The following is a 20904-nucleotide window of genomic DNA, read 5'->3' as shown; positions in this document are numbered from 1 at the left end:
GGCAAAACGACACGGGAGCAGGTCAGGGTTGCTCTGGGTAAAAGCCTGTAAGCCTAAGAGCTAATCCTGTACATGGCTCCTTTACCTACACACTGGGGATTTGACCTCTATCTCCACTCTCATTAATATGGGTGGCCTATTTGCTCTTATTAAAAGAAAAGGGGGAGATGTTGGGAGCCGCCCCCACATTCGCCGTTACAAGATGGCGCCGACAGCTGTGTTCTAAGTGGTAAACAAATAATCTGCGCATGTGCCAAGGGTATCTTATGACTACTTGTGCTCTGCCTTCCCCGTGACGTCAACTCGGCCGATGGGCTGCAGCCAATCAGGGAGTGACACGTCCGAGGCGAAGGAGAATGCTCCTTAAGAGGGACGGGGTTTCGTTTTCTCTCTCTCTTGCTTCTTGCTCTCTTGCTTCTTACACGCTTGCTCCTGAAGATGTAAGAAATAAAGCTTTGCCGCAGAAGATTCTGGTCTGTGGTGTTCTTCCTGGCCGGTCGTGAGAACGCGTCTAATGACAGTTCTATATCTGTTCATGGGCATTTGAGAAGTTATTTTAAGAGTAGGATATTACATAAATACAGGGTTTCATTTGCATTTCTAAGCCCCTACCTCAGCAACACAATATGCCTCATACCTGCCATTCACATCTGTGTACATGGACACACAGATACACAGACACACACACAGCATCTTGCCTCTCACAAAATTGTCTACGGAAAATAGGATTTGTAGAGAAAATTTAAAGCAGACAGCTGGATGGACCATTCATATTCAAGATCTGTGAAATTTCATCATAGGGCAATAATAAAAACAATAACCAGATAACATCTACTAGCAGAACTGGGCATGGCTGCTTGTCCCTGTGACCCCAACAGTAGGGGACAGGAATAGGTGGGATCCCATATCCTGTGAGCTCATTGACTAGCTAGTGAAGCCAAAAAGGGTTGCTGGTTCAGTGACAAACTGTCTCAACGCAACAAGGCAGAGATGGAGAGAGGAAGACACCCAGCACATATATGTAACGCTCACACACCACGCCACTATATAAACACAACACACTCATAACACGCACACACACATACAACACAGCACACACACATACAACACACACACTTACATACAATACAACACACACTTATAACACACACACAACACAACATACATTCATAACACATACACACAACACAACACACTCTAATTTTTAAAATTCCCTAACAGCTAAGTCTCTCAAGGCAACAAGGCAGAGATGGAGAGAGGAAGACACCCAACACACCATATGTAACACACACACAACACCAGTACATAAACATGACATACTCACAACACACAGACACTTACACACAACACAACACACTCTAATTCTTTAACTTCCCTAGCAGCTAAGTATCCATGAGCATTTGCAGGTCACCTTAAGTCAGTCTCTGTCATTTGTGTCCTTACTCCACAGCTTTCAAGTTATGCCATCAAGATGTACACACAAATATGTTCCTCTAATACAAGCCACGTTCGTCAAACTTTAAAACCCTGAGCTCAGGTTTCATCAAGACGGTTCCCTCAATGTGGTGGCACACGCCTTCAGTCCCAGCACTTGGGAGGCAAAGGGAGGCAGATCTCTGGGTTCAAGGAGGGCCTAGTCTACAGAGTAAATTCCAGGACAGTCGAGCAGCCAAGGCCACAGAGAAACCCTGTCCAAAAAAAAAAAAAATACATACATACATATACATACACGTACATACAAATATATACACACAAATGTACAAGTATATGTGTGTATATGTATGCATAAGCGGTATATTGAAAATATAAATATATAATGAACTTATACTCAAGGTAGTTGAGAGTGAAACAAACAAGTAGTAAAGAGCAAGTACCACAAACAATAGGAAATAATTGACATTTTACCTAAAAAGAATATATGTATTCCTCATTAATACTCAGATTCTAACCCAACTGTCTTCAAAAGTAAAAGACAAATAAGAACCAGAAACCATAGCTCATCATCACAGACAGAAACGTGAAAAGAATCTTCAAGAACTACTGAAAATAAAAGAGAGAAATTAAAAAAAAAAAAAGACACAGTAATTAAGGAGCAGATAAGCTGAAAATACAATTTTTAAATTAACTGCTGAAAAATCTGTAAGTAATAAAAAGTGCATGTCCCCATGAAGAAGAAAGCAATGGGGCTGGCGAGGCTGCTCATTGTTACAAGCATGCACACCAAGCCAAACCTTCCTTCTACAAGTTGCCTTGCCCATGGGGCTTTATCACAGCAATAGAAAAGTAATGTAGGTAGCTGGGCTGGGAGGGCAGGGTGGGAGGACAGGGTGGATCTGGGAAATAAGGGGCAGAGAACACAATCAAAACACATGGCATAGAACTTTCAAAAAACTAATTAAAATATAAATACGAATTCACTGTGAAAAATGAATCTTAAAAAAAAGAGAGAGAGAGAGAAAATAAATCTACATAACACAGGCATGGTGTCTCATGCCTGTAATCCTAACCCTCTAGAGACTAAAACAGGAGGACTCCAGTGAGTTGGAGGGTAAGTCTGTGCTGCAAAGCAAGAGTCATCTAAAAACCTAACGACCATACAAAGCACACTGAATATACCTGTGCTGTGTCTTGGTGGAAGAGCAGACACCTAGCAAATGTGAGATCCTGGATTAGCCATTAGGACCTTTCTACCAAAGAAGGCATATACACAGACGGTGTACTATTTCCCAGACCAAGCACATAAATAGACACACAGAGTGATAGAAATAAGTCTGTAGTCGCAGGCAATTGGAATCTGTCTCACTAATTAGGTCATGGAGATTGCTAAATTGGAAAAAGAGTTAAGAATGTGCATACAACAGAAACATCTAAAAACAAATTCATATTTTAAAGGACTTTTTCCTAAAGACAGGGTCTCCCTAGATAGCATTGGTGACTTTCCTTTTGCTCTGATTAAACACTGTGACCAAGGCAGCACATAAAAGACAGAGCTTGATTGGACTTATGGTTTCAGAGGGCTAGCACCCATGACCATAAGGCAAAGGCATGGCAACAGGAACACATGAGCTCTTGTATCTCAAACCAAAGCAGGAGGCAGAGAGGACTCTGGGAATGGCATAAACCTACTGAGACCTCAAAACCCGCACCCCACTCAGTGACACATCTTTTCCAACAAAGCCTTACCCCAAAATCCTTCCTCCCAAAGTTTCACCAACTGAGGACCAAGTACTTAGTATATGGAAGCCATTCACAGCAAAACACCACACCCAGAATAGTCTGGAACTCATGTAGATTAAGCTGACCTTTAACTCAAAGATCCATAGACATCTACTTCTAGAGAGTTGGGGTCAAAGGTGTCCACCACCTACCTGGCAATTTTAAAGGACTTTAAAGATAGACTCTTAAGTGCAATGTTGAACTGAAGTTGATATTGACTGCCCATGTCTTCTGAGTAAACACTTATAAATATCATCCCTTTTGTTGGGTTGGTTTGAGGGCTTTTTTTATAATTAAAAAAAATGAATGTAGTGTGTGTGTGTGTGTGTGTGTGTGTGTGTGTGTGTGTGTGTGTGTGTGTACTACTGAAACCAGAGGCCGAAAGAGAGTGTTGAAGTCCCCAGAACTGGAGTTACAGGCCATTGTGAGCCATCTTGGGAGTGCTGGAACCAAATGGGGTCATCAACAAGAACAGTAAGTACCATTAACTGCCAAGTAAACTCTCCAGACCATTTTTTTATTTTTAAGACAAGTGTCTTGAGAGCTTTAAAACTGGATCTGCCATTAGGACACTACTGCTCCTTCAGAGAGTAGTGTTAAGATCTCAGCACCCATATGGTAGCTAACAACTGACTTTAACTCCAATTCTGAGGGATCTGATGCCCTCGGAACTCCAGGCACTGCACACATTGGGTGCACAAACACATGCAGGAAATACACTTATAAAGTTTTATTTAAAAGAGAAAGACAGTATCTCACTATGTAGCCCAGGCTGGTCTGGCCATCACAATCCTACTGCAGTAACCTCCCAAGTACTGGTATTCCAGAGATGCATCACTCAGCCTGACTAAAAACTTGGTCTTCTCGGAGCGCTTCGTGCTCTCTGGGCTGCTCATGTGTGTGCAGTGATGTATGTGAGCGGACACGTGTGTGACAGACCTTGGGTTCATGGCTGGGTCTCAGCACCAGAGGTTTAGGGTTTCTCTTGTTCATTTCTAGTAAAGAGTCTCTGGTTCTTATAGACCCACACAGAGCCTCTCCTGCAAGTAAGTAACAAGATCATCGCCTTTTGTTAAATCTAGAAAAACATGGGAGGGAGGGGATGGGGCAGGGAGAGACAGAGGAGGAAGAAAGAGAATATAGCCAAGAGCCATAGACTGTCACACTGTGTGCCTTGAGAGTTCCTCAGGTAAACCAGCCTTCTAACCTCAGATCCTTTTGCATCTGTGAATGATCTTTGAGTCCAGGAAAAGAGGAAGACCGAGAACAGAAGCATGCTCTGTACATAGTGGAGCACAGTGAACACAAGCACACACTTACTGTACAAGCGGGGACAGTGGACACAAGCACACACTTACTGTACAAGCAGGGACAGTGGACACAAGCACACACACTGTACATAGCGGGGACAGTGGACACAAGCACACACACTGTACTTAGCAGAGACAGTGGACACAAGCACACACACACTGTACATAGAGGGGACAGTGGACACAAGCACACACACTGTACATAGCGGGGACAGTGGGCACAAGCACACACACTGTACTTAGCAGAGACAGTGGACACAAGCACACACACACTGTACATAGAGGGGACAGTGGACACAAGCACATACACACTGTACATAGTGGAGCACAGTGAACACAAGCACACACTTACTGTACATAATGGGGACAGTGGACACAAGCACACACACTGTACATAGCGGGGACAGTGGACACAAGCACACACACTGTACTTAGCAGAGACAGTGGACACAAGCACACACACACTGTACATAGAGGGGACAGTGGACACAAGCACACACACTGTACATAGCGGGGACAGTGGACACAAGCACACACTTACTGTACATAATGGGGACAGTGGACACAAGCACACACACACTGTACATAGAGGGGACAGTGGACACAAGCACACACACTGTACATAGTGAGGACAGTGGACACAAGCACACACTGTACATGGGGTTTACAGTCTCCAGAGGCACTCCAGAGCCAGGCCCTAACAGTGTACTAACATCACTAGATGGACCACAGGGCACAAATATTCACTAACAAGACAACAAAAAGACGCCTTGAGAGGAAAGAGTTCCTGTTTGGGTGTGACAGAAGCTGGCTGAGAATGGGTTCCACTACCTCCACTCTTCATTCTGTGTGACATGTCTGTTCACACGGTCACTCCCAGCCATCAGTGAGATACCGTGCTTCTGTAATACATAGAGAAAGCAACTCAAGAAAAATGCAAGGACAGGTGCCTCCTGTTCCCCCATCCTCAGATGTGGCTAAATGAAAGTACAGGCTAAATGAACCATTGACGATCATCTCCACGCATGCGAAGGTCATAGAGTGCCAATTCCAGTGACAGGGTTATCCGAGCACATTAAGCCTGAAGAACTTGAAGATGGGTATCATGGCTGTATAATCATTCCGCATACGGAGGAGAAGCTTGCGGCAATTAGGAAAGGCAGCTGGCTCCCCTTTCTAATAAGGAGCTTTCTGGGAGACAGAACGTTATCAGTCTCAGGAAAATGCTCAGAGCCATGAGGGAAATGTGTGTCATGATTATAAGACATCATTAAAGACTTGGAAACTTTTAACAAGTGATGGGAATTCCGTCCATCGGAATGGGACTCACACAGGGCGGCTCAGAGAGCCTTCCTCTACAAGTTAAAATTCGGTTTAAACAAGGTGACATAGAAACAGAAAACCTCTTTTGACTTGAGAAACTCATTATATTTCTTTATGGTTCTGTTCAAAAGTTGAATTTTCTATTCTCTGCTTTCAGTACTTAGAGAATCACAGTTTCATAAAAGTGATTCAAAAAGTTTTTTTGTTTTTTTGTTTTTTTTTTTTGAGAACCGAAGTATGGTGGTTCAAATGAGAAATGCCCCCATAGGCTCCTGTATTTGAGCACATGGTGCCCAGATGGCGGTGCTGTTGGCGAGGGGAAGGTGTCTGTAGGCGAGGCGCCTTGGTGGAGGAAGTGCATCCCTGGGGTTTGAAGCTCTGAGCAGCTTTTGAGGGCTTATGGCTTCAGACTTCCTTTTCTTGCAATGCTTCTGTGTGCAGCTAAAAATGTGGCCGGCCAGCTTCTTGCTCCTCCCTCCTGCTTTTGTACCTACCCTGCTCCTGCGGGCTCTTCCTGGAACCATAAGTCAAAATCAACACTTTCTTCTTCTATCGATTGCTTCTGGAGGTGGTGTTCTAGCACAGCAACGGAAAAGTTACGATGTGTGCAGTGAGCACATCAATTCTGTTTGTTTTCTAGCTCTGGAAACTCCACTCAAGCTGGGAGAACAAACATACTGTCTCCTCACAAAGTTAAAGGATACTTTTTGGAGTCGCAGACTCATCAGCTGCTCACCGACTCATACCTGCTTGCCAAAGCCGAGTTCAGCTTTGGGAATTCTGACATAGACAAGTTTGAGAATTCTGAGTGACTGCCACCAGAGATAAATTCAGTCTCTGACATTGCTCCTGACAAGTGAACTTCAGAACTTCAAGCAGTAGATGAATGGATCTAAAACATGCCAGGCCAAACAAATATCCTGCATGATACTGCCTGTGTACAAATAGAAAGAGAGAGAGAACTTCCTCATGAGAGAGAGCACTTTGACTGGGTGACAGACCTTCTCCTTGGGACCTGGCATGACAGACTATTGAAACACCCAAAAGTCCATGAACTCTCTTTGGACACTCATACTGTTATTTGAAGCATTTGGGCAGCAGTCTGTGGAAGAATTTATTTACAGCTGTTTTGTTTTGTTTTGTTTTGTTTTGTTTTGTTTTAAGATAAGAGCAAAGAGAGCTAAAAGAGAAGCCATTCAAAACACTTCAAAACATACTGCACCTTCCTTGTTTCCAGGCTTCTGTGTTTCTCCCTCCAGATCAATATAATATCCCAGTCCTCTCATGGAGGCTCGGTCCTTTCCTTTGTTCCTGAGATTTGGGGCACAGGAAACTGTATCCTGAGTATAGCTGACACCCAGGCCATAGATGTGCATCAGATAGCAAGAACCAACATCTTAGCTTCCCACGCTCTTTTTAGTTTCTAAAATAAATAAATATTTAAAAGGGAAAATGAAAACTAAACAGGTGAAGTAACTCCATGTCCTAAGCTCAGTGTTGGGGAGGCTGAGGCAGGAGCATCTTGAGTCAGAGGCAGCTGGAACCACACAGGGAGACATTGCCACAAAACAAGACACACCACAAAGAAAAACAAAAACACAAACCCCTGAGAATCTGGGCCCCTCTGCCTTAAGCTTTCCTTTATCAGAGTCGGGGTCAAGACCAGGAAGCAGAGCTTCCCTAAGCATCCTGAGTCCTGCTGGCACACCAGCCCTCCTCCTCTGCACCAGTAAAGCAGCCAGGCCAACTTGTTATCCTGAGACTTGAACCATGAACCAAATTAAAAGCCAAGAGCAAGGGAACACATGCTACCATTTCTAAAACATAGCCATACGAGCACGTGACAAATCTCCCACACCACAGCAATTTGGACATGGGTGTTCAAACATCAGCATGCACTTGAGTTTGAGCCATGGCCAAACTGAAGCAGCATCCTCGCTAGAGTGATCTGCTGACAAACTAAAACAGGAAGTAAGGCCTTTAAGAGCGTCTTCAGCCATCAGAGTCTTGGAGAGTGAGGACCGAGGAGAGATAAAGTTAGCAGGAACCAGCTTGCTTCTTTTTAATGCAGATAAATGTTGTTAAAGTGTCGCTCAAGAGCAAAGGATGGGGTCTCACCAAGTATAAAGCCATGAGTTCAGTCTCACCCATGTGAAAAGCTATGCAGAGTAGTGCATGCTTATATTCCAGAGCTGTTGAGGCAGAGACAGGATCCCTGAGGCTCACAGGCGAGTCAGAGTAAACCCCAGGCCAGCGGGAGAGCCTAGCTTTTAAAAAAAGCCTCTATATGTGTGCAGGCTCACAGACAGACAGATACATGGATACACACATACTCCTGTATGAATCTGTACACAGACATTCACATACACAAAAGACCATATCCAAGAAGCTCAAAGCAGCATCAAGACCGGTTCACAAAGTCTCAGAAGAGATGACTCCAGGAATCGCCTGCACCACCTCTGAGCCTCAGTAGCAGCAGTGACTGACTTAGGAAGGAGAGACTTCTGTGGTAAAGAGTAAAGCGTCCCCTGGCCATCGCTTCGCTGTGACTCGTTTTCCTTATTCCTTATGAAGTGACGATCATTGATCCTCGTCATTTAGGACGAGTTCCAGTGAACATGGATGTGCCGTGAAGTAACGATGGGGGAAATGTAAAGTCACTGAGCATCCCAAACCTCAAATGGATTCATTTTAGGAAGAAAATATTTTCCACAAAGAATCAAATATTTTCCATAGCAATAAAATAGGAGTTTCCTGGGGGAGTCTGGAAATTGCCTCCAAGGTCCCGATTGATAAGCTTTCACAGGAGAAAGAGTGCATTTTGGGGTAATAAATCGCCAACTGACATGTTCTGCACAAAGCAGCAGTGTTTGATACCAAGCTGCAGGGATAGGAGCACAAAGGCACCAATTATCCCAAAATAGACTGGGGCAGAGTCCAGTGAGCTATTAGTTCTTTAAGCTGCGTCCACAGGGGATGGAGAGAAAGGGGGATTTGGCAATCAGCTGGTTAATTTGATCACTGTAGACAACTGCACTGTATAATTTAGGTCGGAAACAAACCCTGACCTGGAGTTCCTAATTTGGAACATTCATCAAATTAATCGAATAATTGTGAATTCTCAATTTCACTGAGCCCTGAAACAGGGTTCCAGGAACACAGATCAAGTGCCTACTTACAGTCACCATGTGGCGTTCCACTATCTGGGCATCTGTGTCTTTCTGCTTCAGGCTCCGTGGCCACCTCCTCCTATCCCACTCTTCTCTGCCAAAATGTGTTTCTTTTCTGCCCTGTAAGGAAATGGATCCATAAGCCATAGAGGCCCTCGCTCGCCTCACGTACATACAAGTACTGGGTAGGCAGCGTGCAGGCAAAGCAAGGCTTCCTGTCTCAGCACAACCAACCTTTGGCATCTTCTCCAGAGCCTACCACACTATCTCCCAGAAACCTTGTGTCTGAGATTTTTCAGCTTTTCCCTTTGTACTAGTTCAGGCAACTCGGCAAATAAACAAATGATCCTATGGGGGGGGGGGGGGGAGCAACAATGTCAAACACTATCGTTATGTTTAAGTTAGCAGGGATTTTCAGGAAAGCAACGGCAACAGGTGTTGAAGCAGATTTTAGAAGTTCAGATCGTAGACCCAATAAACCTTGCGAGCTGAGGGGGCGGTGTTTGCTTTGTTTTGTTTTGTCTTTGTTTGTTTGTTTATTTGTTTGAAAAATGTAAGGTAGAAGGGAGTTTCATTTTAAAGATATATTTGATACTGTTATGACTGGGAATTAAAAGAAAATTTAAAAGCAGCCAAGAAGGGATACATTTCTGTAGGGGTTGTTAATGTCCAAGGCAGATATCACCAAGGAAGAAGTTAGTTGAACAAATACTGGAAGTAGAAGGTGGGAGTGGGGGCGTTCAATACCTGTGACTATGCAGGTGGGGGTGAAGACCCTCTGTAAATCAGGCCACTTCAGCGTGAAGGGTGCTGTGTCTGTCACAGGCCTGCCCTGCCCCTCAGCAGCGAGCACAGTCTACACCATGGACAAGTAATAAATCTCTGTTGAATGAATGAATGAATGAGGAGTTTTATTTCTGTCTAATTAAATAACTCCATATGGAGAAGTACCCAGGGAGCAGTGAGGAGACAGGGTCTCGCCAATTACATCAGCCAAATCAACCGTGGCAATTAATTTGGGGCAGATGCTGGAGCCAAATCCTGCAATGCAAAGGCAAAACTGAGCTCGCTCATTTAGTCTTCACAGTTAAAATGCACGGAACAGTCTAGAAAGGCCAGTGATGACCAACAGCAGTTTCTGATTATCACGACAGGTTTGTGCCTTTTACTTTCCTACAAGGTCCAATTTTCTACCTGTTACTTGGAAGGAAATTTGATGTCTCCTGTCTTGACTTACCTATCTCACACCTCTTGAAAGTCTCCTCTGCCATTTAATCCTGAGTCCCATTATAGCACCAATATGTTGAGCTCAGCGCTACCAGCATTACCATGAGCCACAAAACCGTGAAATCCATACTTTAGCCCTCTGTTCTCACCTTGGTGACCCCTACATCATTTGCCCAAATCCTTTTCTTCCTTTTAGACTCCAAAACAATGTACCTGTCTCCCAACCTACAGCTTTTAAACAACCAAGTGTTCAAACAACTCTGAATTATATCCCTGGAGAGCTGAAGCTTGCACAGCACATATGTCACGGCCAACAACACGTTCCATTAAACCTTCAAATGGCCACGTCTTCTCTCCATAGGCCTGATCTCTGCTCACGGCATCACCCCAAATACAAAGGATCACTTGAGATCCCATAGCCACCCCAACACAGTGCCCTTCAAACAGTCTTGTTGGTTGTTCAGCAGGTAAATATGTCCTGTTCTTGTGTGTTCTATCCATATGAGTGAGAATTAATTAGGTCCATCTCCATCATTAGGATTCACCACCTAATGAAAGAAGCAGGAAAACCAGGCATGGGTAGCCTGTCTAAGAGCTTGAGTGTCTGTACACGCTGTGGGAATGAAGAGGGGCTACGTGAACCAAGATCCAGGAATTCCTAAGGCAGGCAGTGTATCAGGAATGTGCAGGGATAGAGAAAGCCCGTGACTATTCCAGACAATCCTTCAGAGTTTGGGTGCTAACTCTCAACGGTTAGCCTAACTCCCCAGTGTGAATAAGCCTAGCAACAGAAGCGGAGATGTACCTTTAAGAAGCAAACTACTGCAGTAAAACACAGGCCCTGCTAGAGGCCAAGAGACATGCCTGTGTCTATGAAGGTCAGACACTGACTGAAGAAGATACAAAGCCAGGGGCTACACATGGCCTTCCGCTATTTGCGTTAGGAAGGGGGAAACTCAGGACCCAGATCCTTCTGAGAAGTATAAGTACAAACAAGTTTGTGGTTTCTGACATGTCCATAAATAACCCAGAAGGGCAGATAATCAACAGAAAGGCCCCCTGCCTTTAATCCCAGCACTCAGGAGACAACAGCAGACAGATCTCTGTGAATTCCAGAGCAGCCTGGTCTACGTAGAGTTCCAGGCCAGCCAGGATTACATAGTGAGACCCTTCCTGCCTTGTAGAGTGTCGGGCAGGGGAGGCCAGGGTGATTGATAAAACCGTGGTCACCGCCAGAAGGTCAAACAAGGAATTATTTGCTGTCTCTGTTTTCTGGGTTTCAACTATAAATGAATTCTTTTTTTTTAATTGCCCAGAGGGGATACAGTAGTCACAAAGTCTCACAAACCAGAGGCTGGCAGCTAAAAATGACAAAGGGGGTCATCAGTGACAGGGACAGCAGTGCTGGTGGGAGGCAGGGAGGCAGGGAGGCTGGGCCCTGGGAGAGGAGGGACTGGACCCTTCCAGTGTAGGAGTGGAAGTGAAGGAGAGAGAGTGGGTCCTGGGGCAGCTCCGAGGAGTTGCTGAGAGGTTAGGAGGGAACGTGAGGGAGCAGGTGAGGGAGCAGCTCACAGGTGCTCCTCAGACTTCCTTATCCAGTAAGAGCGCACAGTGCTCCACGTTACCACCCTTCTCCTGTGGTGATTCTCACCTTCCAAAGGCTAACCTGTTTCTTCGCTTGCTTACATTTCTGCTAGTTTACTTTCGTTTGTTTAAAACCACCTGCTCTCTCCCCTCAATCACGACACCCACCTCTAAGCTGCCTGTGCATTTATCTATACCCTGGAAATCAACCACCATAGAACTTTCTTAAGAGTTAAAAGACACTAAGTCATCTTTGCTGGGCCACCTCTGAAAGTTGTGATTCTATAGATTAGGTGCGGAGAGTAAGCGTCAAAGACTTGCTGCTTCCGGATCTCCACCCTGTTTCCGAGCCACGGAGCACAAGTTACAGGGTCAAAAGGTAAGAACCTTTACATTTTTAGTAGTTGCTGTCAAGGGCTCTCCAAAAATGTCCCAAGAACACTACAGACAAGCTCTTATTAGATCTATCTGTGCATGAGAGAGGCAAAAAGAACAAGACATGAAGTTAACAGCTGTCGGCAAAAATAAAGCACACAGGAATGTTTTACCAAAAAAAAAAGAAAAAAACACACACACAGCCATCCACTTCCGGGATCCCAGCTCCCACTGCAAGGGTCACTCCTGTGTCCAGCAACAATTAATCCCCAATGCTCAGAATTGTTTTCTGGATATACGAGAGAAGGGTGCAGGGAATGCAGAGAGGGAGAACTATGGAAAACAAGCACTGTTTTAAGCCAGGCCTTATAGATAAATCCACTAAGGTAGCAACACTGTACTTTCTGTGGTACACAGGTGTAAAAAATTCATGTACGTCTAACAAAGGGTCCCAGTAAAGAAGAGGAGAGACAGAAGAGTAAACATACATTACATATGATGCATATGCTTATATATTTTTGTAATTTTCAAACTTACAACTTTTTTGCTAGGATTAACATGTGCTGCAAGCTGCCCTTCCATCTGCTAGTTCTCAAGGGACCTGCAACACCACAGCTGGACTCAGCTTCACCACGTAGATGGGACTTGACCCGCCTACCCCAGGGCAAAGATCATTAGCAGGTATCATTAGCATGTGGTGCAAGTGTTGAGTCTTCAGAATCCACGGCAGACGAGGAAGTATGTATCACGGATTGTATTCATTTCAAATGGCAGGATAGCTTCCCTCTGGGGAAGAACAACATAACTACAGCAGGGATAATTTCTCTTCCAATTGTTCACTCAGAAATGCTTCCGGGATGCAGGCTCACACGAAGAGCCTCAGGACATCTGTGAGCCGTGCTCTCACCTGCCGCTCGCCTCCTTTCCCCACATTTTCTAGGATGACAGTTGCTCGTGAGCCCGCTAAGCAACCATGGTCTACTAAGTGAGAAGGACAAGCCAATGCATGGTCAGAGGAGAAACTCAAAGTACTCCAAGTGCATTCTTCACACCCTCCCCCGAAATCTCACCCTGCCAGAACTCAATTATTATAAAATCTGATCTGGGGCCCGAGAGATGACTCAGTGTTTAAGAGCACTTTCTTGTGCTTCCAGAAGCCCTGGTTTTAGTTCTCAGAACCCACAGGGCAGCTCACCACCATACTGGGGAGCTGACATTCTCTTCCGGCCTCCTTGGACACCAGGCATGCACATGCTACACAGATGTACATTCAGGCCAAATAGCTATTAGTTAATTGATTAATTAAAGTCTGATATGGGCAGGCATGGTGGTTCATGTCTGTAATCTCAGCAATCTGTCCCAGAGACAGAGGCAGGAGGACTGCCTCAAGTTCAAAGCCAGTCTAATCTATATAGTTAACTCTAGGCAAGCCTGGGCTACCAAGTAAAACCTTTAAAAAAATTTTTTTTAAAAAATACACCAGTCTAGCTGGGTAAAGTGAGTGGCCACAGTCCTAGCTAACTACCTATAAGACTAAGCTGTCGTCACTGAGCATAGATGTCCAGTGCCAACCTGGAGAACAGGTTAGCTTAAGAAAAGCAAAAGACAAAACAAACCAACAAGATCTGCTCATTGGCTGTGTACTTCTGCCTTTTTATAATGACAGGATATTCACTGTCTGTTTCTAAAACATGAAAGGATATATCATGCAGCATCTAGCTCAAAGTTTCTGTTTTCTAAGCCAGGTAGCACAGGATAGCCTCAAACTTGGAACAATCCTCCTGCCTCACCTTCCTGAGTACCATCAGACTTCCCCCACCTTAAGTCCCTTATGTGTCAAGTGCAGGATGATATGCAGTGATCAGGGGGTAGCAATGAGGAAGTCACAGCCATGCATCTCCAATGATAGGAGCAATGTCACCTTGAGCTCAGTCACACATGAAGAGACTCTCATGACATCTGTGAGCTATGCTCTCACTAATATGGAAACCAAAATGATGAACTATGGCTACCACTGAGCATGGAAGGCACGGTGGGGAGGAATAGACAGAGGACGGGTCTTGGGCTCAAGGGTACAAATGGATGGGAGAAATGTGTGCTAACACTCTAGAGAACAGGCCTTAATTGAATGTTCTCAAGTAGCTGGTGGAGATGATTACAAAATAAATGCCTATGATGAAGGACCTGCTAATCACTCGGATTAATCATTGCACAATGTGTGTGTGTGTGTGTGTGTGTGTGTGTGTGTGTGTGTGTGATCCATAGAGTGTCAATTAAAAATAAATCATACTTACAGACCAAAAGCTCACAAAACATCTTTACCTAATGATGTAAAGTTCACCTAGCAGCCGACGGAGAACTGCAGTTTGATCAGGGACTTGTAGGTAGCATCACCTACTGACCACCACTGATCAAACTACAAAGAGCAACTGATTTGGGGGTGCCCAACCCCAGTGGATGCATCTACAACTTACTCCTGTACCTAAGGCTCAGGGAACATTCAGAAGAGGGGCAGGAAGACTGTAGAGCTAGAGGACCTGAAAGTCTTCCATCCGACTGTATCTCCTAGAAATGACAGGGAAGCTACACCCACAGCCCCGCAGCAATATGGGGAAGGGCGGTGGAGGATGAGACTTGTGAGGGGGCAGCTGGGAGGACAGGAGGGAGGGGGCTGCTACTGGGATATAAAGTGAATAAGGAAATTAATGAATAAAAAAGAGAGAAAAATCACACCAGTACAAAGAGACTGACAATCATGTGACGTGTGTCTTAGAGCTGAGTAAGATGCAGTGTGTCGTTATGGAGAGAAATACACCTACAAGAGAGGAGAGCCATGCAGACGCATTGCCCCGGTAGAGCTTTTGCTCACAGGAAATGCTTTCTCCAGGTTCATCGTGCAGGCTCCCCCGTACCAACCTAGTGAATTCTCTCCTCAAGACAACTTTCTATTCATGTCCTAGAAAGCACTTGTGGCTCCCTCAGAGGAAGCCTGCCTCACTCTTCTGACGGAGACCTTACAAAGTGGACCTTTGGAAAGCTCTGGAGGTGACAGTCATACGGCCACTGTTAATCGGTTCTGAGGGCCACACGCAGCTGCCCTCAAAGGACACACAGGACGAGAGAGCCTAGCAGCTCTACAGCTCTAATCTATGGATACTTCTGACCATGGCCTAAGATGGCCCTGCAAAGGACACTAGCTCCCTTGGGTCCTCAAAATAATTGAAAGAAAAAAAAAACAAACAAAAACAAAAAAACAATCTTGTTTTTGTAAAAGTTCCAGAATGAAAGATAGAACTTGTGTGACCTTGAACTGTGTGCATTCTCAGATGTGACACCCAAATTACAATCCATAAGTGAAAACACTAGCAAAATGAAGATTTCTACTCTCCAAATATGGAAGTATTTGGATCTGTCCAAATATATCTGTCAAGCCACAGATATAAGGAAAACACTTGCAACTCAGTATCTCTGTATCCATAACTCATTAGACGTAATACATCATACGCAGAGAGATGCATGGCATGCTTTCAGAATATAAAGCACTCACACAGAAATAAAAAGCAGTAACATGGGAAAACATGGACAGAAGACCTGAATGAACATAGTCATGGCGTACAAGCAGATGCTAAGTAAGGAGCCTCATAGAAAGGGAGTCAGAACTGTAAGTTATTAGGAAGGTGAAGATGAGGTGACACCACATTCCCCAGCCATTAGTACATCTGTGTGTGTGTCATATATACATATATGTACATATACATACATATACATGTACATACACTCACACAATGACAGAGAAAACCCAGTGTTAGAGGGAAGCTCACATACATTACTAGCTAGAATGCCAATGAGAGTAGTTTGTAGCACAATTGGTTTTTTTTATTCAGTTAAATATTCATTTATTCTAATACCAAGCAACTCATGAAGGCTACATGCCCATATTAAAATGTGTGCATAAATGTTCACTTAATCCTAATTCAAAACAAGGAAAAGTCAAAAGAACCTTAAAGATAGAACTACACAGATGACTGTACCATGAGACGTGTGATCTGGAACACAGCTCCCCAGGGACAGACAAACTCACACAGAAGGATGGGCGAGCCTTAAAACTCTGTGTAGGGCCCCCAATGGAGGAGCTAGAGAAAGTACCCAAGGAGCTGAAGGGGTCTGCAACCCTATAGGTGGAACAACAATATGAACTACCCAGTACCCCCAGAGCTCGTGTCTCTAGCTGCATATGTAGCAGAAGATGGCCTAGTTGGCCATCATTGGGAAGAGACGCCCCTTGGTCTTGCAAACTTTATATGCCCCAGTACAGGGGAACGCCAGGGCCAAGAAGTGGGAGTGGGTGGGTAGGGGAGCAGGGTTGGGGTAGAGTATAGGGGATTTTCGGGATAGCATTTGAAATGTAAATGAAGAAAATATCTAATAAAAAATTGAGCCAAGCGTAGTGGCGCACGCCTTTAATCCCAGCACTTGGGAGGCAGAGGCAGGCGGATTTCTGAGTTCAAGGCCGGCCTGGTCTACAAAGTGAGCTCCAGGACAGCCAGGGCTATACAGAGAAATCCTGTCTCAAAAAAAAACAAAAAACAAAAAAACAAAAACAACAAAAAAAAATGGAAAAAAAATTTGAAAAAAACAAAACAAAACCTCTGTGCAAAGGGCTGTGTAGATAGATCAACGCTTAAGAGCACTGACTGCTCTTCCAGGAACCCGAATTTGTCACACAGAACCTAAATGGCAGCTCAAAACTATCTCTAAGTCCAGCCCCAGCGGACTTCATCTTCACTACTGCACACCCCTGGAATGCAGACGTGCACACCAGTACAACACCCACAAGCATAAAAATAAATAATTTTTAAAAATTACTCTGCTAAAGAAAAGAAGCCAGGTCCCAAAGGCCACATATTTTTATTCCATTCATGCGAAACTTAAGGATAGTGCATGACTGTAAAGACAAAGTTTAGGCTAGAGTGTGTGAGGATGATTACAAACAGGTACAGGAGAGCATTGTGAAGGGAGACAGATGTATTCAACCTCGGCTATGCTGGTGGCCGTATGGGTGAAGACATGTATTGGGAATTTGCTTGCGTTTGTTGTAGCTCATTGCTTTGGTAGGGTGAGTGTTAAGCACCCACTCGACCACCAGGGTGTACCACCAGGAACGCCACTCCTTCCTTCATAATTGATACTAACGCTTTAGAGAAACGTGGGGACCAAGAATGAGCCTGAACCAACCATAAACAGGACCCCGAGAAGCTGAAAAACTTCTGTATGGCAAAGGACATCACCGCCAAAGTGGCAGGCTACACACATTCTTCCCTGAGAAGACTCAAGCAAAGCACAGGGGTGTGGGGGAGGGGAGGTGGCATGCTTACTTAAGGATGCACACAAAGCCCCGACTGCCACCCCTGGCACAGCACTGATGAGCTATGGTGGCGCACACCTGTAACCTCAGCTCTTAGGAGGCAGAGGCAGAAGGCTCCGAAGTTCAAAGTCATCACTGGCTACACAATAAACTTAAAAGCAGCCAGAGGTACAGACCCTGTTGTCTTCCCTCTCCTGCTTCTCTCTCTCTAGACATAGAAAGTGTATATATAGATATAGACATATAGATATATTCATGTATATGAAGCCAAATCCTAAAAATATTTCCTTTACGTCATCTCCGGGGCTGGCTGCAGAGAGGATGCTGGAGGCACACATTACCATTATCTCAGCAAATAATTGGTATGTGCACCCTTGTCTGAGAGCTGCTTGGATAAGTCTGATACTCCCTGCTCTGTGCTACATAGCTATGCCAGAGACACCTTGGGAACAGAATGTCTGCCCTGTTGTAAGCATTACCACTTACTTCTGACTCTGCCAATCAATCATCACTACACATGGGCAATAGGCAGTGATAACATTGGGAGAAAAATATTTTCTTTTCATAGTGAACTTCTTTCTCCGGCCTGAGTAGAAAAATTAGTCTGCCTAGAATGTTAGCTTTTGAATGTACTGACCTCATTTTTCAAGAGAGCAAGTGTGAAGACGAGAACCGGTTCTGAAGATTCTCTTAACCGCCTGCTGCTTTGCATATTCATATATGCAAATGTGCGAAGCCACTATCTGTGTTGGAGCTATGGCCTCATTCTGCAGCCCAAGCTGTCCTAGAACTCACTCATCCTGTTTCAGCTCCCTGGCGCTGTAATTACAAGCATGTGTCACCACGTCCAGATGTGCATATCCTATTTAACAGCACTTATGTAGACAGATTAAACATCTCTAATTCAAAATCTATAAACTAAATCTAAGGTTTTTTTGAGTGCTAATATGAAGCTGAAACTTTGAGTAGTCTCATGTGTTGGGCCAAAGTCAGAATGCATGCACACTAAAAGTCTGGTATATAATTATTTCCATAGAGAGTCTATGAAGCCAAATGTATTTCACATTTAATCTTACTTTGTATATATATGCAAATATTCCTGAAGAAATCTGAAATTCTCTCTTTGTTGGGTTTTTGTCAACTTGACACAAGCTAACATTATCTGGGAAGAGAAGCCGCAACGAGAAAGTGCCTCCATCAAGACTGCCTTGAGGCAAGTCTGTACAGAATTTCCTTCCTTAATGATTGACAGGGAAGGAACCAGACCACAGAAGGGTGGGAGCCACCCATGGACGGGTGGTCTTGAGTTGTATAAAATAGGCTAAGCAAGCCAGGAGGGGCAAGCCAGTCAGCAGCACTCCTCCATGGCCTTTGCTTCAGTTCCTGCTTCCAGGTTCCTGGCCTGACTTCCCTCAGTGATAGAGTGTGACCTGAGAGCTGTAAGCTGAAACACACACACACACATTACCTACTTTCTTTTTTAATCGCAGCCAAAGAAACCTAGCTGAAACCAATTCTAAACTAATTCTGATCACAACTACATTAGATAAGGGTTGCTCTGGCTGTTCTAAAACAGAAACCAAAGTGAACCAAGCTGGGTGTCTTCCATCTGAGGTAGTAAAATGTACCATATATGAGTTCTATAAACTCTATAAATATGTATTAAAAATTAGTTTGCTAGTGTCTTACTGCCTCAGAAAGCCTATATCTCCAAATAAACTTTTGATATGTGTGTGTGTGTCTTAGGGGAACACAGTAAAGGAACAGGGGCCCAGCAGGAAGTGGGGGGGCCTCTGAGGATAATTCCCAGAGAGCTATAAGAGATCCTACGTGTCACAAAGGAAGCACAGTGGTTGTGACAGCCCCGGTGAGTCAGTGTGCATCTCAGTTCTAAGGAGCTTCCATCCCTCCGCGTTTCCCCAGCCAAGAGGTTTGCTAAGTTCCCAGGCGGACTCTCCTTTCAGACTCTGTCTTCCCAGGAAAGCTTCTCACTAAATTGCCATAGCTTTTTGCTGTCAGTTACTGTAAAACGTGACCGCTCTGTAGTGTTGGTAGGTACGTCTCGTATTTTTTGATAGAACTTAATCTTTAAGATTTAAACTCTTGAGGCTGCGGTGAAGGTGCACTCCTCTAATCCCAGCACTGAGGGAGAGGTAGGTAGATCTATGTGAGCTCCAAAGCCAACCAGGACTACGTAGTGAGATCCTGTCTACAAAATATTTCAAATTAAACCTCTCTCCCCCTCTCTTCCCCACCCTGTGACACACTTTCATGTCATTGAAACTGGCCTTGAACTCCCGACCCTCTTACTTCTTCTTGAATGCTGAGATACCAGGTGCACAGTATCATGATCAACTTACAACTTTCCTTCTAAAAATGCCACACCCCTCCAAGCAGAGCTCAGAAACAACACACACAGCTGGAGTTCAGCCTGGAAGGGGAGCACAGCTCCCCCTGAGATCCCATGGGCCTGCAGTTCACTATTCTATTTCTGTACTATCATCTTCTCCTGGGCCCCAGTCTCAATGGCTTTTTTCATACACACTTATTTCTAGGGCCCAACACGAAGTGGCAGGAACCCAAATCAGATTTTGGTTTATTTTCTGCTATACCACTATAGCCCCTTATCATTACAAAACTCACTGTCTGCCCACCATGGCTGGCTCCTTACTTTGGTTGCTTTTTTTTTCTCAGGAACTTGACTCATCAGTAAAGTCCCAAGCTTAGCCCATCAGTTACAACTGACAGTATCTGAATCCCAACTGCCAAGGTCTTTCCCATGGTGCTCTTGGGCACCAAGCCAACCAGAGAGATCTACACGAAGTTACTGTCCCCGAGTGTTCTGTGGCAGTTAGGTGTAGTTAGAGGAGAGATTTTTCTGGCAGAATCTAAAATTTCTGGCCAATAAATGGCAAGAAGGGAAATTTAGGTATAGGCGTTTTAGTTGTGGACGAAAGTCACGTTGTATAGTCAAGGTGGTAGAACACATTTCTCATGAGGAGATTTGGTTGCACACTGGAGAACTCTGCTGAAAGGTGCAGGGGAACTCTCATTGGTGGCTGTGCTGATGGCTCGGCTTGACCTGGGGTGACAGCATCCATCCTTATAATGGACACACACTCCTGGCCATCCCTACCTCTCGAGCTGCTAAAAGTTCGAACAATAACCAGACTCTCTTGTTATTGTTGGATAACCTTTCCTGGCTGTCTGTAATAAAGTTAAATGTGAAATAAAGTCTGTATTGTTCTGTTGGCTCTTTTGAGATTCTTGGTATCTCATTTGAGGGAGCCTTTGTTCCCTCACGGTAAAAAAAAAAAAAAAAAAAAAAAAAAAA

General features: G+C 44.5%; 1 long non-coding RNA gene across 3 annotated transcripts in view; it reads right to left on the bottom strand.

Moving 5' to 3' along the window:
• Positions 1 to 20393, bottom strand: part of Gm21388 — a 52728-nt gene extending 32335 nt beyond the window's left edge. Inside the window, exons 1-3 of one of the 3 annotated variants that reach the window (XR_880758.2) lie at positions 20242 to 20393; positions 9767 to 9901; positions 9029 to 9139 (exon numbers count right to left, since the gene is read on the bottom strand). This is a non-coding gene — a long non-coding RNA (predicted gene, 21388). Of the gene's footprint in view, positions 1 to 9028; positions 9140 to 9766; positions 9902 to 20213 lie in introns of all 3 variants that reach the window. The other 2 variants (XR_389670.3, XR_140563.4) reach the window with 2 other exon arrangements.
• Positions 20394 to 20904: the final 511 nt, after the last annotated feature.

The sequence above is a fragment of the Mus musculus genome, chromosome 3 (genome assembly GCF_000001635.26).
Source record: "Mus musculus strain C57BL/6J chromosome 3, GRCm38.p6 C57BL/6J".
NCBI lineage: Eukaryota > Metazoa > Chordata > Mammalia > Rodentia > Muridae > Mus > Mus musculus.
The sequence above is the reverse complement of the archived record's forward strand: the minus strand, read 5'-3'. Positions and strand labels throughout refer to the sequence as shown.